General features: G+C 37.7%; 1 protein-coding gene across 20 annotated transcripts in view; it reads left to right on the plus strand.

Annotated features, from left to right (window-relative positions):
- The first annotated feature begins 5,451 nt into the window (after nucleotides 1-5,451).
- Nucleotides 5,452-19,304, plus strand: part of BAZ2B (bromodomain adjacent to zinc finger domain 2B) — a 158,142-nt gene continuing 144,289 nt past the window's right edge. For 10 of the 20 annotated variants that reach the window (XM_054829078.1, XM_054829076.1, XM_054829087.1 and 7 more), the window contains exon 1: nucleotides 5,452-5,729. The gene's annotated coding sequence lies outside the window, so the exon portion shown is untranslated. Of the gene's footprint in view, nucleotides 5,886-19,304 lie in introns of all 20 variants that reach the window. The other 10 variants (XM_054829081.1, XM_054829082.1, XM_054829084.1 and 7 more) reach the window with 2 other exon arrangements.

A 19,304-nucleotide genomic window follows, 5' to 3' on the forward strand; every position in this document is an offset into this window, starting at 1 on the left:
AAAAAGCCACAACCCAACACACTACATCCTTTGATCAGAGAAAACTCAGCTTTAATTTTGCTTGAGAAAAAAAAAGAGCTCCGTAGACATAAAGAAAATTAACCAAGCTATTTTATAAGGTATTTTGTAGAGTTATACAGGAAGGGGAAAATGCCAAATATGCCTAAATAGCAAAAAGCATCTGATTTTTTGGAAGAAGATAAAAAAGAACTGGATTTGCAAGTTAGTATTTCCCTGTCTCATTTCTTATAAAAGACTTAGAAAAAAAATTATATAAAAACTTGATTTTTTGTTTTCATGAATTTCTTTTGGTCACTTTATTTTGGAAAGATTCTGATAGAACAATATGAGCTTTCATGGTAATAAAAGATGTTCAGTACTTTAATTGCTAACATTACTATTGGTGAGGCTGGTGTTTTCCCAGTCAAATAGAAACAAGTAACCTAAGTCTTTTCTAACGTAGAAGTATTTTATAACCTGACTGAAAAATTTAAAATGAGCTTGTTTTTCATTTATTCCAAGGGTCAAAATTACACCCTAGATATCTGGCCCAAACAACTTGCAGTTGAAAGCACTCTAGTTTTGAATCAAACATTGGTTCTGAGTACAAGACAGAGCCATCTATTTTAACCGTAAAATGAAATGAGAATACCACTACAGAGGGGACATAGTGAAGAATGTTTTTTTTTATCTATCTACTTTAAAATGGTTAATAGTTTAATTGTTTAGAATGAATTGACATTTCTCATTGTTAGTCCTTAAATTGGTTAATAAAAATACTGTTTTTGTTCACACTCGGGGCTCTCAGATGGGAGAAGACATAGAAGAGATGCTGGAGGAGCTATAGAAGGCAAGACTGGAGTATGAAACACTGCTAGAATGGGATTGGCAGAATAAATCATAGATTTCTCTACCTTTTAAGAAGAGCAGAAGTACCCTTTAACAATTCAGGACTGAAGGGAAATAAAATAATTTGTCTCTTTCAGAGTGAGATGTGTGATAAGAGGAGTGCACTTTATAGTGAGCGTATTTGGTAAGTTGTCTGTAACACAGGCTTATGCAGAAGCTCCTTAGGGAAGACTTTTAGGCTTTGATAATATGTGTGAAGTTGCTGTCCAGATTCTTTCCCATCCTTTGGAAGTTCTTATTTTGGCCCTTGTTCAGATCATCTAACTTCAAATCTCTATTTTCTGCAAACAATTACGGCTACTCTTCTGAGGATTCATTTGCCTCAGCACCTTGGCAAAGTATTAGAAGAAAAGCTACCCATACACTGATTTTCAGCAATTAAACAGCATTTCTTAATGGAAGCAGCTTAGTGGTGGTCATATCAATCCCATTGCAAAGCTATTACATTTGTTTTATAGTATAGATAAACTTATTTGTGCTTTTAAAGATTACTTGGCCTCTTGTCCTTCTAGCCTCTTTCATTATAGTGAGGAGAAGTAGATCCTCATTTGACCATTCTAAGATGACATAATACAACCAGGGATGTAAGAACATGAAGCCAGGAGTACTTAGACATCTTAACTTGTATAAATAGCCATGAGGGAGTGGTAGCATAACCTCTGCAATGCTGACAAGTGCCTGTGATGAGAATAAACCTTCTAAACACAGAGTAAATTCAGCAAAAAGGCTATGCTTTTAACTGGTTTACGCTGTTATTACTTTTGAATGTAATGTTTTAAAACATAGATTACACATCAAAATTGAATGATATATTCAGTTTTTTATTAAAATCGACCTTTATTTTTTTTATCAATAGCATGCATTAAATGCTAACCATTTCTACCCTTCACCAGAGGAATGACTAGTCCTACTAACCTTGCAAAAACTTTGTTATTTTTTTCTTTGATGGTAGCTTTCTGCTGGTCCTTCCTGTGTGTCAAATCTGTCTTAATATATTTTAGAATAATAAAATGTATGCTTTGCAAACACTACTCCAGGACATCTGTTAACAGAAGCATATAGTATCATTTCTAGTCTCTAGTGAATACCGCATAGCCTTTTAAAACACTTTCAAATACTTTTTGTTTGTTTAGATGGATAAGAAGGTCTGCCTAGACTAGACCACGTTACAAGATCAGAGCCTGGAAATGTTTGTGTGAGTTTTAACTTTACTCACTGACCTCAGAGTGTAGCTTCACAAACAGCTGAATTGCTACAAATGAAGGGTTGTAAACCTGTGCTGTTAAACAGTGAATAGGGGTGGAGAAGAGAGGAGCTTTGCCTTTGGGGAGATCATTACAGTGAACTCCACCTACATAGTTCCATAGGAATTTCGGGCTTGACCTTCCAGACATTTACGTATGGTACGTAAATGGTCCTAGTGACATCAGTATAATTATTCAAATGTGTAAGGTTACACGTCTGTAAATATAGAGCTTACTTGATTTTTATTTCTGTTTTCTCCCAATTCAACAATTAAGTTCATGAATACAACTAGTTAAAGAAATACTAATGGATAGGATCGCAGAAAGCATCGCAGAAAAGAGAAAAGGAACTACAAAACAACACTCTGACTTGGTATATATATTTTTTTATGGCACTTACACTGAAAGCCTTAAAAATGCAAAGGCTAACTATATTTGTAATTAATTCATCATGCAAAGAAAGCAAAAGAAACAAGAATCCTGTTTATGTAGTATACATGCTGCAGTTTGAATTTGCATTTTTTAAAATTGAGAATTACAGCTTTAATATTGCCTGGGGGAGAACAGCCAAATTTGAAAGCTAGGAACCCTTCTGATGTAATAGTTAATCACTTTAAATGCATCAGTAGCATCCACTAGCAACAGCTTCTGTTGAATAAGCATAGTAAAATAAAGGAATTCTTAGTACATTTTTAAAACCTGAGTAAGTTTTGCAGTAGTAAAACTGATTTGTTTGTGACCAATGGAAAAACAATAACTTTTTAAACATATTTTCGTGTAGACCATAAAATACTATGTAGTTACCTAAAACTATTTTAACATGTTGACTGAAGGCCAAATTAATATTCAGGGCAACGAGAAAGATATTGTTCGTACTTTGATGTCAAATATATCTCAGTGGCTTAAATTTGGATAGTTGACTGAACTTTGTGAAGAGAAGAAGAATATGTTGGGGCCTGTGGTTCTGTATTCAAGTTGATTAAATTCTGTCCTGCTGAGCATTACAGAAAACAAAGATTACATAACATTGTCCAAACATACCCGTCTCTATTTTTCACAAGGTACTATGGTTTGGCTTATTAACAGCAAAAAATATATTTAGAATGGTTATTTATAGTAGTCATAATAATAATAGGTACTAGAATTTATTTTAAATGTCACAAGCAGAGATACTAAATATGTACATAACAGCCAGTAAATTTGATAGTGAGTTAGCTAAATCCATTCTTTGTTTCCCCTTATAAAATCCTGTTATCTCCTGAGTGACAATATTTTTGTCTTGGAAAATGCATGAGTTTTTGATGCATAACATTCTGAGCAAAACGGCTATTTATTGTACCCATACTCATTCTTATCCCACACTCTTTTTTTCAAGACCATTATTAGTAAATTTTGAGGTTAGAGAGGTACTGACCCAATCAAACATGTACAGAGCTTGGCCTCCGAGTCAATTAAATACGGGTTAATAACATATTATAAGGAAATCATTGTCCTTATTACAGTTATTAGGTAGTTAGTCAAATTATAGCTTCAAAGGAATGCAGAGCATGGAGAACTCAGGACTAAATTATGCATTTGAACCTTAGGCCAGCTTTTACTGTTGAGACAGTTTGCTGCTAAAAGAAATTGTGTGTCATTGAAATTAAATGCCTTTCTGGGGATGGAAGGTTCCAGTTTTTAATGAAATTACTGAGTGTGGTGTAGTGAAATGATTAAAATCTGTATTCTGGGAATGTGGCGGACAAAAAAAATCAATAAATGCTAGCAAACCTTTGCTGCTGGATGTGAATCCTGGGAATGAAATAAACTAGTACCAAAATAATAATTAAAAACATATCAGCACATTAATGTATTTAGCGTGAGTCTCATGAGACATCATCTTCACTAATTTTTAGCATACATTTTACTGTGTAATGAGAAGCTTTCTTTTCTCATATCCGTATTAGGCAGCATTTTTGCCCTTCCCCCAATGTTCCTGCATTGCAATCATTGTGCTTGCACTTATTATGTTACAAATGACCGAGGTAAGGCTGACATTCTCATTGCATGCAAAAAGAGCTAGTCTGCCAAGCTTTTTTTTTTTTTTTCCTAATGAAGCAGCTTTGTGAAATCTCCCCATGTGTTAATACTAATGAAGATCCTCCAGCACAATTAAAATCACAGCCAGTGGCTGAAGAGGAAACAGAAAACAATGGCATCTTTCTACATATGCATATTTCTTTATGCTGAGATCAGCTTTATTTAGAAATAATGTTGTTTTTTAAAATGCTTCTATGTAGCATTTAACAAGGTTAACAAGCTGTACATATTCTTGAATTCTGCAAGTATGATTTTTACTAGTTCGTACTGAAATCACTTAGGTTTTCTTTGTTGCACTGTGGTATAACTTTAAATCTATAGCGTTATGGTTTATAGGGAGCAGTCCTTTGGCTCTTGAAGTGTACTTTAACCCTGCCTGAGTTTGAGACTATGCCAAAGAAACTAAAAAGAGGAGGATAGCGTGTATGTAGTTTGAAGGGTTGGTGTAGGGAAGCACAGCTTTTACTTTTTTTTTTTTTTAAACAAATAACCTGTATAGGTTGTTTCAGGCAAGGTGAGAATATTGATATTTAAAAGATGTACTGTATTTTAAAATTCTTGTGTCAATAGCTGGTGAACTTTAATACTTCTCCATAAATTTAACTCGATTCCCCCACCCTTGTTGCCTGTTTTACTTGAATTTAATTATTCTATTTCTTCTAGAGCGTAAAAGTTGAAGGTTGCTTCCCCTGTCAATTTCTGCTTTGCCAGGCTTCTCTAAAATGTGTCCTCTTCCAGAAATGGGTCGGTGTTGGGGGGTTTTTCGGTGGGGTTGGTTTTTGTTTGTTTTTTGTTTCCCCGGTAGATGGCTGATGTTTGTATCACACATTCTTTGTTTCTGTGGTTTTTTTTTTTTTTTTTTTTTTTACCTGGACTTGATCTGCAGTGTAAGAATTAATTTAGGTACTCAAGGTGGGCAACCGTGTTTCGCCCCGAATCGATAAAGCGATCATTAAAAAATGACCAAATGCAGACGTGCATCCTTTTGTCGTTGTTCGAAAAACACTAACTGTGCGTAACTTTTTTCTGAACAAAAAATGACCGTACAGAGCGAGCGTAAAGACTGCGCTCGGGAAGCCAGAAAGCAGCTCGCTCCCCTTAGGAGCTGATAGGTCATTCATTACCGGGGCTGGAGCGAGATAAACAATTCTCTCTTTTTCCCGTCTTGTTAACAGCAACTTGCATTGTTGGAGAGAGAAGAGCCGGGCTAGTTGACGTCACTTTTGGTTGGTGAAGCTGAATAAACCTTGAGCAGGGATCGGCTCAGCCTGGCGCGGCGGCGAGGGGCACGGAGCGGCCGGCACTGCGCCCGCCGCGCGCGCGCACACACACACACACGCGCACACACAGGCACGCGCCCGCGCGCGCGCTCGCACCCCCGCCCCCTCCCCGAGCTGCGTTAGACTCCGGAGAGCGCTGGGAAGGGACGGCTTCCCGGCACACACACCCCGGCTTCAGCCACCTGAGACGCCGGCAGCGCTCTCCCGAACTGCGGAGGTGAGTTAAAGCAGCTCCTCCCGCTCCGCGCAGGGAGCGGGGAAGAGTTTTTCTTCAAGACGAACACCTAAAGCGTTACAGCGTTTTGCCGCGCCGAGCTCGTGCTTGGGTTTCCTAGTTTGGGCTGCGTCTGCCTCGCCGACCGTTTCCCTGCCGGTGCGTATCGCCCCTTTGTTGTGGTGGGCCGGCCGCGTCTCTGGGCGCGAGTGCAGGTCCCGCCATGGGGCCCTGCCCGGGCAGGGCTGCGGTCGGGAGGCGGAGGGACCGCGGGGAGGCGAGTCCTGAGGGAGCGGCCGGGGCTGGGGTGTTTGGAGACGGGACGGCCTGGGTCCCAAGCGATTTTAAACTTTACTCGTGGCCGCGAGCCCGTCCCTTGGCCGGGCGTCGCCGGTCACGTCTCTACCGGCGGTCGCCCGCAGCCTCTTGGGCGGCGCAGCGGCTGGCGGCGGCCGCCGGGGCGGCTCTTTTGTGTAGCGCGGCGCGGTGCGCTCCGCGCTGGCCCTCCCGCCCCTCTCGTCCCCTGCCTGCGGCTCCCGCTGTGCTCTCGCTGCCGCTGAGCCGCCCCGCTCTCCTCGTCCGCCGCCGGCTCACCGGCTGGGGCTTGTCAGGCCGGTCCTGGCGTGCCAGCCGGCAGTGCGCGGGCGCGGAGCGGCGTGAGGCGTTCGGCGGGGCCGCGCGGAGCGGCCGCTGGGAAGGGGACACGGGAGGCCGGCGGGAGCATGCTCTGCCTCCTCACGGGCGTCCGCTGGCTTCCGCGTACCTTTGCGCTCCCGAACGCGGGTGCGTAGGGGCACCTCACTCCGCGCTGTGCGCTGGCAGGGCGGCGGGGTGTGGGGCGGACCGGAGCGGGCGCAGTTCCGCGCACCCGGCTCGCTGCAGGCCCCTCTGCCTTTATCTTTTGTGCGTGTTGCTTCCTTATAAAGAGAAACAAGCAGCTGCAGCCCTGGGCCGAGTTGTTGAAATTTATCCCTTTGTGTATATTACAATATCCTCCATTTTTCTGTCCTCTAAACAACGAGCCTTTCGCCATCTTGGGCAAATTTTTATTCCCAAGTCTGTCCGTCTCTTTTAGGAGGGAACGAGTGGAAATCCTGAAAGTCCTTTTGGATAAGACTCAAAGTTTAGGAATTGTTACAGGGACAGACAGTGACGTCATGTAAAGTTTAAGGGGAATTTTTCCAAGAGTGTGTGCTTTCCCCCGGAATTCCTGACCTAACGTGTTGTAAACCGCACTTTAAAGAGAAACGTTCCTAGTTGAGACTGCGCGTTCAGGGAACGTTAACAATATGCTGCTTTATGTGGTGTCTGGCTTTGTAACAGGTAGAGAAATAATGTTGCTTTTGGGTTATTCTTCTCCCCCGCCCCTTGCCTTTTTTTTTTTTTTTTTTTTTTTTCTGTCCTGGCCTTTAGTGTTTAGTACATAATGCTTGCTTAACTGGTTGGTTAAAAAAAACATTCCAAAGTTCTTATATTAAATAACGCGTCATCTGGAGATTTGCATTATTTTTGTTTACAGAAAGTAGTAATCTGACATGAAGTTTACATGAAACACTTGGTACAGAATCTTCTGTGAGGAATAAACAGTTTCTACTTGGGACGAGGAACATGGAATACACAGTTGTTGCATTTTTTAGATGACAGATTTGGGGGGCATATTTGGAAGCAACAAACTTATTAAGCAATATTGTTCAAAGGTTCTGCTTGGAAAGTACCTGTATGTGTTTTACATGTAGTTTGGGTTATGTTCCAGATAATATAATGTGGGTGGAAAAACGTAGTTACTATGCTAAATTCATTTTACCACCCCCCCACCCCCCCAAAGAATAAAAACAAAAACACAAAAATATCTTGATCTCTGGCTATAAGCTCTGTGTCAGCTGTTGGGGAAAGGGAAACAATAAAAGGTACTGTTCTGTTCATTTATTTCTCAATTGCCTTTTTCTTTTTAAATATCATAAAAGTTTTTCTGGTCACATGATACGACTTAGTGAAACACAGGGTACTTCATAAGGAATAGCTATTGTAGGTGAAGTTCTATTTTTCCATGCTTTTTCCTATACTCGTCTTACTTGCTGCATATTTAGTGTCACACTAACAAGAACATGAAACTGCCTGTATTTAATTTGCATTTTCTTTGTCTTCAGGGTTGGGAAAAACATTGACAACAGTTAACATAGGAATAGCTGTTAGTACCTCAAGACTTTTTTCTTCTGTCCAAGTCAGTATTGAATGATGTACCTAAAGTGTCCTTAAGGTTATGTTGGAACAAATGTCAGATACTTATGAGAGGTGTGTGTGGCTTGGTGTTTTTGTTTTGTGGTTTTGGTGGTGGTGGTTTTTTGTTGTTTTTTTTTCTTTTTTTTTTTTTGCCAGCTACGTGAATATTAGGTAGAAGAAAATGTTTAAATAGTTCAAAGCATATACAACAGATGGTTCTAAATTATACATGTAACAAAGGTCTAGAAGATTTGACAGATTATAAGTGGTGAGCAACAGAGGATAAGTAGTTTCAGAAAATGATAGTATACTTGATGTCTCATACCTATAATAAACTATGTACATTTTTGTTACAATGCTGCAAAATCAATAAACTGCATAGTATTAAGAAAATGGTAGCCAAGGTAATTTTTGTAAAGTGTGTATAGAGGAAGCATTAGGAGTTGTTAAGGGATCTCTTTGATGTTCAAGAAATTTTATGTTCACTTCAAGCAGGGGATATTTGTTTAAACATAGATGGTACCAATTCCTTGCAAGCAATGGAGCATTAATATCAGGCTGTGATGAAGTTGTTCATAAATAGAACTCTATGGAGAGTAAAAAATGTTTCTTCAGAGGATCGACAATGTTCCCTTTTCATTACTGACTCAAAGTCTGTTCTGAATGGCACAAAATAAGTTTTTGTGACTAATGTATATTGAAAATAAACTAGAGTTGTGGTACTGATATTTCTCATCCTATTTTTTTTTTTTTAACTAAATACCACTGTGCTGGGTTCCTTACCAGTCAATGTTACAAAAAGTAGTTGTTTTTAAGATTCGTTCTTGTAGGTTATTGTAGGCTGTCAATAACATTGTAAAATTATTTGAATAGCATTAGGGGAAAGATTACTGAACACATGCTTTGTACCTTTTGGTGAGAAATAGTTGATTTTCATGAAAATATGTGATAAGATGCTTTGCGTTTTCAAAAGATAAATTCTCAATGTTTTTGTATTATGGAGGGAATAAGCATTGGTTGACCACTGCAGTATATTTGTTTAATCTTTATACTGACCTTATGATAAGAAGAAAGTGCTACAAGCCTGAATTTTTTGTCTTTTTGGGAGACACTGAAAATGCAAATCAGAAAGTAATGGAAGGCTTTCTTTTTAGGTCCTGTTCCCCTTTTTCTCGTTTTCTTTGTTTGCATGTTTATTATAGAACTGCAGTGTAACGGAGCAGATGTTTTGCAAAACATCCTGATGTGTTGCTTTTTCTTATGGGAGTGCATAACTGTTCCTTCTGATGCATCGACTTGACAGCTGGTTGATTTCATGGAACTGCTAAGAAGCCATTAGTGGTGTCATTGAATTGAAACAGAACAGTCACTCCCAGCTTGAACTGCAATTGTTAATGTCTTTGTTGCTACTTTTCTGTTCCTACACAAGATGTGGAATATCACAGTTGAAAAGAAAGGAAGTTTGTGATCTCTGTCTCATCTCCCTGAATTAGGGAAAGGAGGCATTAGTACTTGACTGCTTTTCGTTTTATAATATTTTTATAATGGCATATTGAGGATTAAGAGATTTTAGCTGTTGGGAGGTAGACTTAGACTTAGCACAACCAAAAATGCAATTTGCCCCCCCCCCCCCCCCCCCCCCGACACACTAAGGGGATCCCACAGTTCAGATTGCTTCACTGTGATTCCCTGCCCCAGTCCCTAATACAGGTATCTTTAAATAAAACCAAATAGGTGTGGTGGTTTGGTTTTTAAATCATCAAACTTTTATTGTAATAGAAGATTACAGAAGAGTGGTACTTTGTGTTTTCATCACTTAGATAATTTGGCCCAAGAAAGATTCCCAAAGTCTACCAGTTTTCTTCCAAGTGAGTTCCAACGTCTGAGTTAATTTTGTTTTACTACAGTACATTCAGTAAATTATGTTATACCGTGTTATAAACTAGTTTGTGATCATAAATTGCCATCAGAAGAAACACTAACGCAGGTGTCAAGGACAGCAGTGGGTTTTGTGATTGTTGGATAGTTTACAACATCCTGAACATTGACAAAATGTAGTAACTTTGTTGGTCATCATATTTTAAAGAAATTGGAAGTTTGTGGTGAAGATAACATTAGGTATAGATGAAGAAGCACCAAAGAGGGAAATGAATCGTCGTCCTCTTTGTGACTGACATTTATGCTTTTTAAAAATTTCTGGTTATACTGCTACATTCTTACTTTTGAACTATTTTTATTGTATTCTTTCTGTGTAATGGTAGAATGAAAGTGCATCTTTGTTTTAAGTGAATGGTAGGAGTTTGGAGTTCTTCACTGCTTACTCTTTACTAATGAGGAACAGAAATAAGGATACTGTATTAGTAAGATGAGAGAAAATAGATCATCCCCTGCCCCCCCTGCTGCTTATTGCCTGCTTATTTAAAAAAAAACCCAGACAAAAACCAACCCAAAAAACCCAACAAGGAGTCACCAGAAGATTTGCATAAGGAAAATAGTAGAATCACACTGATTTTTTTTTTAATTTGTGCTTTTTAGTACTTTTATGAAGGTCAGAATGTATTAGTTTCATTGTTACACAAATAAGGACTGATGCACGGAAGGATTTAGTCTTTTACCAACATCACAAGAAGTTGATGGTAGTGGTAGGAACAAAAAAAAAGCTGTCTTCACTGACTTTAATCTGTAGTGTGCTGGAAAGATGTTTCTTTGAAAACTGAAATGTGTGGTTTATTATTCTGCGGAGAGTAATGCTACTTGAGTAGAAAGTTGAGTGCACATAGTCGTTAAAAGAAATTGGGATCATGTTTTCATTCAGTTTCTGCAGAAGGGCCAAAGCAAGATGCAGTATTTTTCTGTTACTTTGTTTCTTAATCATACAATTTTAAGTTAAAAAAAAAAATCTCTAGAACACTTAATCCAATTAGCACACAGTTTCACATATTAGCTGTGTTTAGTTCTTGCTTGCTCTTTTATCTCTTTACTGCCCTAAATTTACAGTTATATAATGCCGCGGTCTTGAGCCATTCCTTAAAAAGAAAAAAAAAAACCAATATACTTTTCAAACTCTGATACAGAAGTTCCTTTGAGATTTAAATGGAAATAAAAACACAAAAGAAAACCCAAAACAACTTACTAATTTTAAAATACCGTTTAAATTTTGTTTCTTTTTTGGAGGAGGGAGAAGAAAATATGATTTCCTTGATTATGGTGTTAGTATTCAATGAGACCGCCAGGTCAAAGAAACACTCTTGGAGAGTGAGGAGGTCTTATGCTTGTGTCAGTTTTTTAATGGAGCAATAAGGAAAGGGGAATAGAGGGTTTTCCCCTACTTAGTTTAAGAGAATTAATTTATGCATTTGGCAAAATTCCTAATACCAGTTTCTTCTCTTTTTATGGGAATGATTTTCAGATCAGTGGGGAAAATGCAAATATCAAAGAAAGTATAAATTTTTAAACCTTACCGAGCGACAGATGATCTCAGACATAGTCTGTGAAAGTAGGGACTTACTAAACATGTGCTGGGTTTGTCAGTGTCCTGTTTCATCCCTTCAGAAGGATGATGCCTGTTGCCATTAACGTGAAATCTCTCTCATTGCCTTCCTACTCGCACCCATCGGGGCCTCCTGAAAGTCTTGTTTTCTGTGTGTAAAGCACATAAGACTCTTTTCACTTGATGTAGGTCAGGCATTGTAAAGAGCTGAATGGGTTAAGCCTTGCTAGTTTGCAGAAAGAGATTGCAGACACTTTTCTAGCCCCTGGGGGGGGGGGGGGGGGCTAGAAATCACACAAAACCTTAAAATTCAAACTACTAAAAACCTAAAGGCACCATCTGAAAAATTGGTCCACGCATGGACTATTTACATTAGTAATGTTCCCATTGAAATCAACGGGACTGCTGAGTATAAAGACTTGTTTCAGGTAATGTTTGCAGTGTAAAACCTTGGAAAAGAAGGTAGGTTTAGAAATAATGCAGTGACTGTCAGATAATGTTGTCTTCTTTTTAGAGCCTCACACAGAACTTCTGCTCTGGAATTGCTGGAAGGGATAATGAAGAATTTTTTTTTTTTTTTTTAATTTCTTTCTTTTTTGAATAATGGAGAACCTTACCAGTGTGTTCTTCAAAATTGCAGGAAGTGTAAGCTAGATTTTCTTTAGAGTATTTATTAAATATGAATTAAAGGTACAAAATACTTTGCATAGCTGTTCTTGAGCTTGAATCTCAGTTGTGAGACTGTTGGGCGAGAAGCTAAAACTTTGAAATGCTCTAGGGAGTATTTTTTCCTTCACTTTGAATACGTAGCTGACTTTTTTTGGATTATGACCGTATTTACTAATCAATTTTTGTATTAATGAATTCATCATGCTGAAAGATTCTTTAATAAACAATAGATTGCATTTATCAGATACTTATTTTAGAACAGTGGTGTGCGGTATCCAAATACAATCAGCAAAATAACCCCACAACCCCCTCCTCAACCCTCAGTCTTTTCTTGTACAGAAGAAAACCAGTTTGACAAAAATTATTGCAGTGTTCCATTGGATGCATAGGGACATAATTGTGTGGATTTTACCCCATTTTCTGTTCTTACACTTTTCCATAAGCATGCACTCATTAATCAAAGGCACTGTACTCCTGCTGAGGGCAGAAAGGTTCATCAAATTGGCAGCCAGTTTGGTGTAAAGAACAGTGTACTGAAGCTCTTAACGTGCTAGGACATAAATAAATCTAAGGTCTTTGTATGCAAACCCTGGAGGTTAATACTGTATAATTCAATGTCCTGTCTTTGTTTTTATGATTGATGTTTTTAGTGTTTGAAGCTTGATGCAAACCTTCGAGCAGGTCAGGGCTGACCATCTGATTGGCTGAAGCAAAAAAGCGTTATCTTGGCAGAGGGGCTTTTGTGTATGCTGTAGAGATTTTATTTTTTTTAATTTATTTTTATTTTTTGGCTGGAAGATCATTGTTGTATTGCCTCAGCTGTTACAGGAAATTTCTAGAGATTGACAACCCCTGCTGTGATAATGGACTTAGTGCATGAAACACCAATAGTTTGGTTCTATTTGTTCTGAAGCTTTCTGCTATTTGTATCCTTAACAGAACTAACATGTAGAACAAGCAAAAACTACTGGGATTTCCCTGTAGAAATAGTGCTGGGATTTGGCTTTAACATGAATTGGTTGCATATTCATAATTTAAGAACAGCTGGTTACAGCAAGCACATAGTCATTTGCAAGCTATTATAAACCATTCTACTCACACATGGAGGCTGTGCTCGAGCTTTTTTTTTATTGATCTACCTGCATTTGAAATCTGGTCACTGCAGCCACGGAGGCCTTTCATTTTAGCTGTGCTTGCATCATAGAACAGCCTCAGTATTAATATTTAATTTTAACTAAATGCTGAATAAAATGTTAAACTGTGAGCTTTGAAGAAACAAAGTGTAAGGGTGAGAAGTCACATACATCTTAAATACAAAATCTTGTTATGTAAAAGCCTAAAAAAGTAACATCAGCCAACCTCTGTAGTCCTTTGGTAGCTTTTGTTGCTCTGAATAAGAAATCTTTGTTTTACCTTGCTAAAACTGTAGTTGCTGAAATTGGTGTTTTTCATGCATTGTATGCCCAGTGCTTTTGGACAAAACCTCAGAAGTATAAAATGTGATTATATTGCACAAAATCATGGTGTAGTAAAATAGTAGTAAGCACAGTCTTGATGAGTATCACATGGAAAAAATAATGAATGTACTACAAATGACTGCACTCTTACATGGATAAGCTTAGCTGTCATTATAATGTGAAAAAATACATACTTAGAAATATTGCTTAGTAATATATATGAGGTGTTAGTACAGTTGATTGATCCCCTCCCCACCCCCCCTTCAGTTTTGCTTTTCCAGGTTAGAAATGAAGTGAGGCATTTCCACTAGTTTCTACACTTAGCTTGATAACTTTTCTGTATCTTTGCTTGCCCTAGTATCTGGAACTTCTGAAAGGAGAACTATAATTTTGACTATAAAAAATCAGTTTTCCGAACATCCTTAGTTCCTGTGGGAATAAAAGGGAGCCCAAAATGCCCACTCTCACACATCTTTTGATCCAGTATGTTGTAAATTAGTACTTCATAACCTGGCATGTAGGTAGAAAGTATTGCTGAGGAAAGATGTAAATAAATTCTGACTTCATATGTATGAATCCAGGAAGATGGGAAGCCATTAAGGAAGGTTCCTTACTGTGTTAGGCAGTGAATTAAAAATATCAGGCATACGTGCCTGAAAGAGAGTATAGTTTTTCAAGCTGTATCAGTTGATTTAACAAAAGATGCTATCACTCCCAACAGCTGTGGTCTTTTCTAAGTAGTTACACCAATTTTAAAAAGGCTAAACCGTAAGAAATGCAAACCAGTATTTTTCCATTGCAACTCTGATTATTTTTTTATCCTTGGAGTTACCCTTAAGCACCTCGCTCCTTCTTTTCAATGTTGGTGGAAGAGCTAAATCAGAGATGATAGTTGAGGCAACTGTGTGGTTTAGGAGGAAAGTGAGGCAGAAGAGAAGAGTGCCCAATAGTTAGATCATTTAGGGACCCAACCTCTCCAACAGCTCTAATGCCAGAAACAAATTCTTTATAGCACGGTTGTAAGAGCTTTCAAAGCAAGGAGAATTCCTTTTTTTTTTTTTAACTTACCAAGTCTAATATTAGAAAGAATAGAGAGTCCCATTTTGGCTCTTTCAGGGAAATTACCTTAAGTAAGACTCCAAAGAAGTAAATGGATGCTTTTCTCCCCGCCCCTTGAAACACTGAATGGGAGTAGTCTGCTTAGTAATCATTGACAATCAGACAACAGCAGGCGGTGATTGAATTTTTTTCACCATTTTGTCAATATCAACCATGTTAAAAAGCTACAGTCCCAAAGAAAGTATGAGAAGTGGGAAGAAAGTTGAGATCCAGAGTCTTGATTAAAGACAATGAAAGGCTGTAATTACTGAAAAAAATCACACTAATATATTCCAGCAATTCTGCATCTTTCTGGCAACTTAGTAGAGAAAGGACTTGGATTTACTCATTTCTTGAATGTACTGGAGGAAGATTTGGAGGATAGGGTTTAAGCAAAGTGAGCGGATGTTTGAACACAAAATAAGGATGTCGCAAACTGCGAAGTCTTTGGATGGCATACTAGAGGTCCATTTGGCAGGTATGTTTGGTTTTCGGTTTGTTTGGGGTTTTGCCATTTTTTTTAAAAAAAAAAAAAACCAACCTTGCCAAAAGCTACCAAATAAAAATAATATTAAAGGGTTTGTATAGTTTACTTGCTATTTAATGCATGCAAGAGTGTTTGGAGGAGTAAATTTTAGAAAAGAAAAAATGACTTAAGGAAAGAATATATTCCTAAAACAACAACAAACTGTTAGGGAAGGGCCTTTATTGTTTGGCATTTAACTGATATTAGCACTACATTTTTCTGCAGTTGTCATCTTTTTTTCTTTTCTGGAATTGCTATTCAAGACACGCTCACACACACGGCTTAAACACATAGCAAGTCGTCTTCACTGAACTGAACGCATTTTTGAACAAGAGTGGGAAGTATTGATTCCATAGTTGAGCCTTGTCCAGAAGGTTAGTTTTGAAGTAGTTTTTTGCGACTGCATGAAGTGTGTTCATCGTGCAAAGGAATAGTCAAGGGGCATGCGGGGAAGGAAGGAACTCCCTCTTGCTTATTTTAGGGTAAAACTAATGTTAAGTGAACTAATAAGTGCAATCAGTTATAAAATACCCTTTTTCTCCTAGCATTAGGAACTAAAAGGAACAGGTCATGCTTCATAATTTCCCTTTTATTTGTATGTGATGAAGACACAGAGCAGCTTGGAATACTTTCTGATTTTTTTTGAGAGATGTTTTCTATGTGTCAAACTGTTTCTGATTATCATTGAGATAAATTTATAATCTTTTGACTGTTGCAGATGCCAGTAATTTTCAGTGTTAACAATTACAATGTTATGGATATACAGCATATTGCAAAGTTTATTGTGTTGATAGTGGTTTATACAGAGTAGCGTTTAAATGTAGCCTACAGTCTTTTTGCAGTCGTGGAAATAAATTATGTATTTTGAGAGATCCGTTAATAGTGTAAAGTCTTTATAAAACAACAGGCATGTAGGGGAGGACAATAACCTTTTTATTCCTTTGCCTCTAAATGCTTAATTTATATAACTATTGTAGTTTTGGTATTTTGCAAAGTGCCTAAAATAAATACACGAGCAATTATCTTATGGAACGATCTGTGTTGTATGTTGTAGGAGACATTTGAAATGCAGGTAAATGGGATCTCTTAACACCCTTGGTAAAGCTGAGTTACTTTTTTTTGCTTCATACATTGCCCTCAACAGAACTGGCCTGCGTTCTATAAATTTTATAAAACTTGGACTGAGGGAAGGGTTCTCCAATGTTTGTTGTCCTTATTGCTTCCATCAGCATAGGCAATAATATGGATAATTTGAGTGCTCGGATAGTTAGGTGATGTGTATACATCTTTGTGTTCATTGCATTATGTTCTATTTATACGTAGAATCTTAATCTTCAGTTTAGCAGTTCCTCACAAGTGTCTGTTTCCATATATAATTTGAGTAACTCAATAAATAATTCGTAGTTTTCTGTAAAAGTTTGCTTAAGTTTTAAAGAGCTATTTGCGTGCCAGATTTCAAGTCCGATTCTTCACAATAGTCACTTCAGATTTTTTAGGAAAAAATCATATGCTGACTTCTAGGGGAGACCCATGACAAGGTGATCCAGAAATCGGTATTCTTAGCCAAAAACAGCACTGCAAGTTGTAATACGTTGTTTAGTGAGAACTGCTGATTGTGAAAAGCAGTGACAAACACTGAAACACACAGTCTTTTCAGAGGTCTTTCAGAAGAATGTTTGAGGTATACAGTATTTGATGTTTAGAAGTGAAAGTTGCGTTTTATTATGTTAGGATTTAGTCAGCCTGGCGACGCACTGTGACGCGTGTTGAAGTATAACATTAGACAGATTGGTAGATAGTTCTTACCAGCCTAAAAGAAAGAAAGGAACAGTTTAGAGAAGTTACCTGTGTTATTTAGTTGTGCAAAACTGACTCTAAAATGTTGCATGTTGTAGGCAAAGGGACTCAGATTACTTCATGTATATACCAATTTTTTAAAGAAAATTTCACTTTCAGAATGAATTCACCGAATACTTTATAGATTTTGGTTTACTGAAATTCTGACTTGTTTATTAATTTTTATTCTGAAAAAGCAGCAGCCACATGCAGGTCAAGAGTACGTTAAGACCTCACACTAATTAAGACCTTTCAAACAGTATTTGCAAGCAACGTACTTCAAATTCGTGAGACCCAATTGATTTCTGCTACTGGGTAGCTTGTCTTTACAATGAGTGATGTCAGATTTTTTTAATGGCTTGGTTACAATGCAGGATGTATTAGGATATATATATGTATTTGTAATAGAATGTGATTTGAAAGAATGTTATAGGGTACAGGCTGAGTTTATCTGCTTACAAAAAAAGTTTTACCATGGTGAAAAACCACCATGCTTATGAAAGATCAAACTGAACTGGAAGAGTCTCAGAAACTATGTGGCTGCATGAAATTAATCATGGATGAATTTGAAGTAATGCACATGCAGCAGAGGGAAGCAGGGAGAATAACATGAACTAAATATACACGGTGGCGTGTTCTAAATTAATTACTTGCCATCAGGTAGAGGTATTGGAGTCATAATGCAAAGTTCTGTTAAAAACACCGGTTCAGCAGCAGTCACAATGCAAGTTTGACACATTACTGGGAAGAGGGGAAAAAGAAAAAAAAGGACAAAACAAAAAACATCCAGGATATGATATTAATTCAGGTCATCCTGTCAAGTAGAATAAAAAGCAAATAAAACTGAAATGAATCCTTAGTTTTGGAACACTTTCCATATGACATGAGAGTATATAGAAGTCTTGGGCTATGACCAAGGGCTATAAAGTCATGCTTGGAATAGTAAAGTAAATAGAAAACAATTTTTTGGCATTTCAGAAATGACTGAAATAAAATATTGGAACTAAAATAACCCCGTGAAACAAAAGCCAGTGGTTTGTTAACATAAACCAAGAAGTAGTGCTTTTCACTTGATGCTGGGTTAAACTCTGGAATCATCCTTGGATGCTGTGGAGACCAAAATTACAACACACTTAGAATGATTAGATATTTTAATGGAAGCTGTGTTTATCAGTGGCTGCTGAACATGGTGATTGAAGTGCAGTGGTAAGTTTGTTAAATCTTCATACTTCTGATTTCTGAGAGATGAATTATATACCTTTATTCTTTCTCAAAATGTTTATTACTTGTGTAGATGGACCTTTATTCTGAATTCGTTGCTGTTTATTTTTTGTTAATATTTGATGGCTTGTGTCTTTGATAATTTGTATAGATTGAATAATAAGAATACCAAAAATACAGAAATTCTTCTAAGTTTTAAATAAATACAGAGGTTTCTTCATGTTTTTGTGAGGGATTGAAAAGTAATCATCTTCGATTTGTGAGTGTTCACCACAGTTGGTTTTTTCAGTCATCACTGATTATCCTGTCCTTCATTCTTGGTTCCTTACTGTGCTCTTTTTGCACTGAGTTTCTTAATGTGCATTCTGCCATTAACATAATGTAATAGAGAATTATTTTATGTACTGTAACTTCAATCTTAGAGATTTTTTCCTGTATTCCTTTCCTTCCCTGTTCCTGTGTGTGTAGTCTTTACCCCATCCCTGCCATTTAAGTATTTCTTTACCTTCTCTCCAGCTCTAGGAAACTAATTCTGGGGAAGAGGATATTTTTGTTCTGCTTCTTGAATAAATTCCTCTAACACCACAGCTGATAAGATGAGCCTCATACATTTCTAAAATAGTCTAGGTCTCAAATACTGTCAAAATTGGAACGAGAGGGTTGTACATAGTACATTCCATACCTAGTCCTTAGTCCTAATTTATGTATTTTCCATGTCTAAGAAGCAGTCTTGTACCAACTGCATGTTGCAGTGTCGCTTATATTAAGTATATACTGGTGTACGTAATCCTCTCAAGCTAGCTTGAAACGGGAAAAAAAAAAAAGATCCTTGTAGGCCATAACCTATTGTTAGTTTCAGCAGAATGAAAAACACTTCCAGGATCAAAGGAGAAAAGTGTTCAGAAGGAAAAACTGCCCAGGAAATGGTGGAGGTAAAGAACAACGCATAGACCAAAGGAGTCCCTTACATTTTGCTGTATTTTACTGGCAGAGACGTGATTAAAGTTTTGTCCAATCAACAGCCGCGTTGTTTTCTCTTGAGACAGTGGCCAAGTATAACT

This window comes from Grus americana, chromosome 6 (assembly GCF_028858705.1).
Source record: "Grus americana isolate bGruAme1 chromosome 6, bGruAme1.mat, whole genome shotgun sequence".
Taxonomy (NCBI): Eukaryota; Metazoa; Chordata; class Aves; order Gruiformes; family Gruidae; genus Grus; species Grus americana.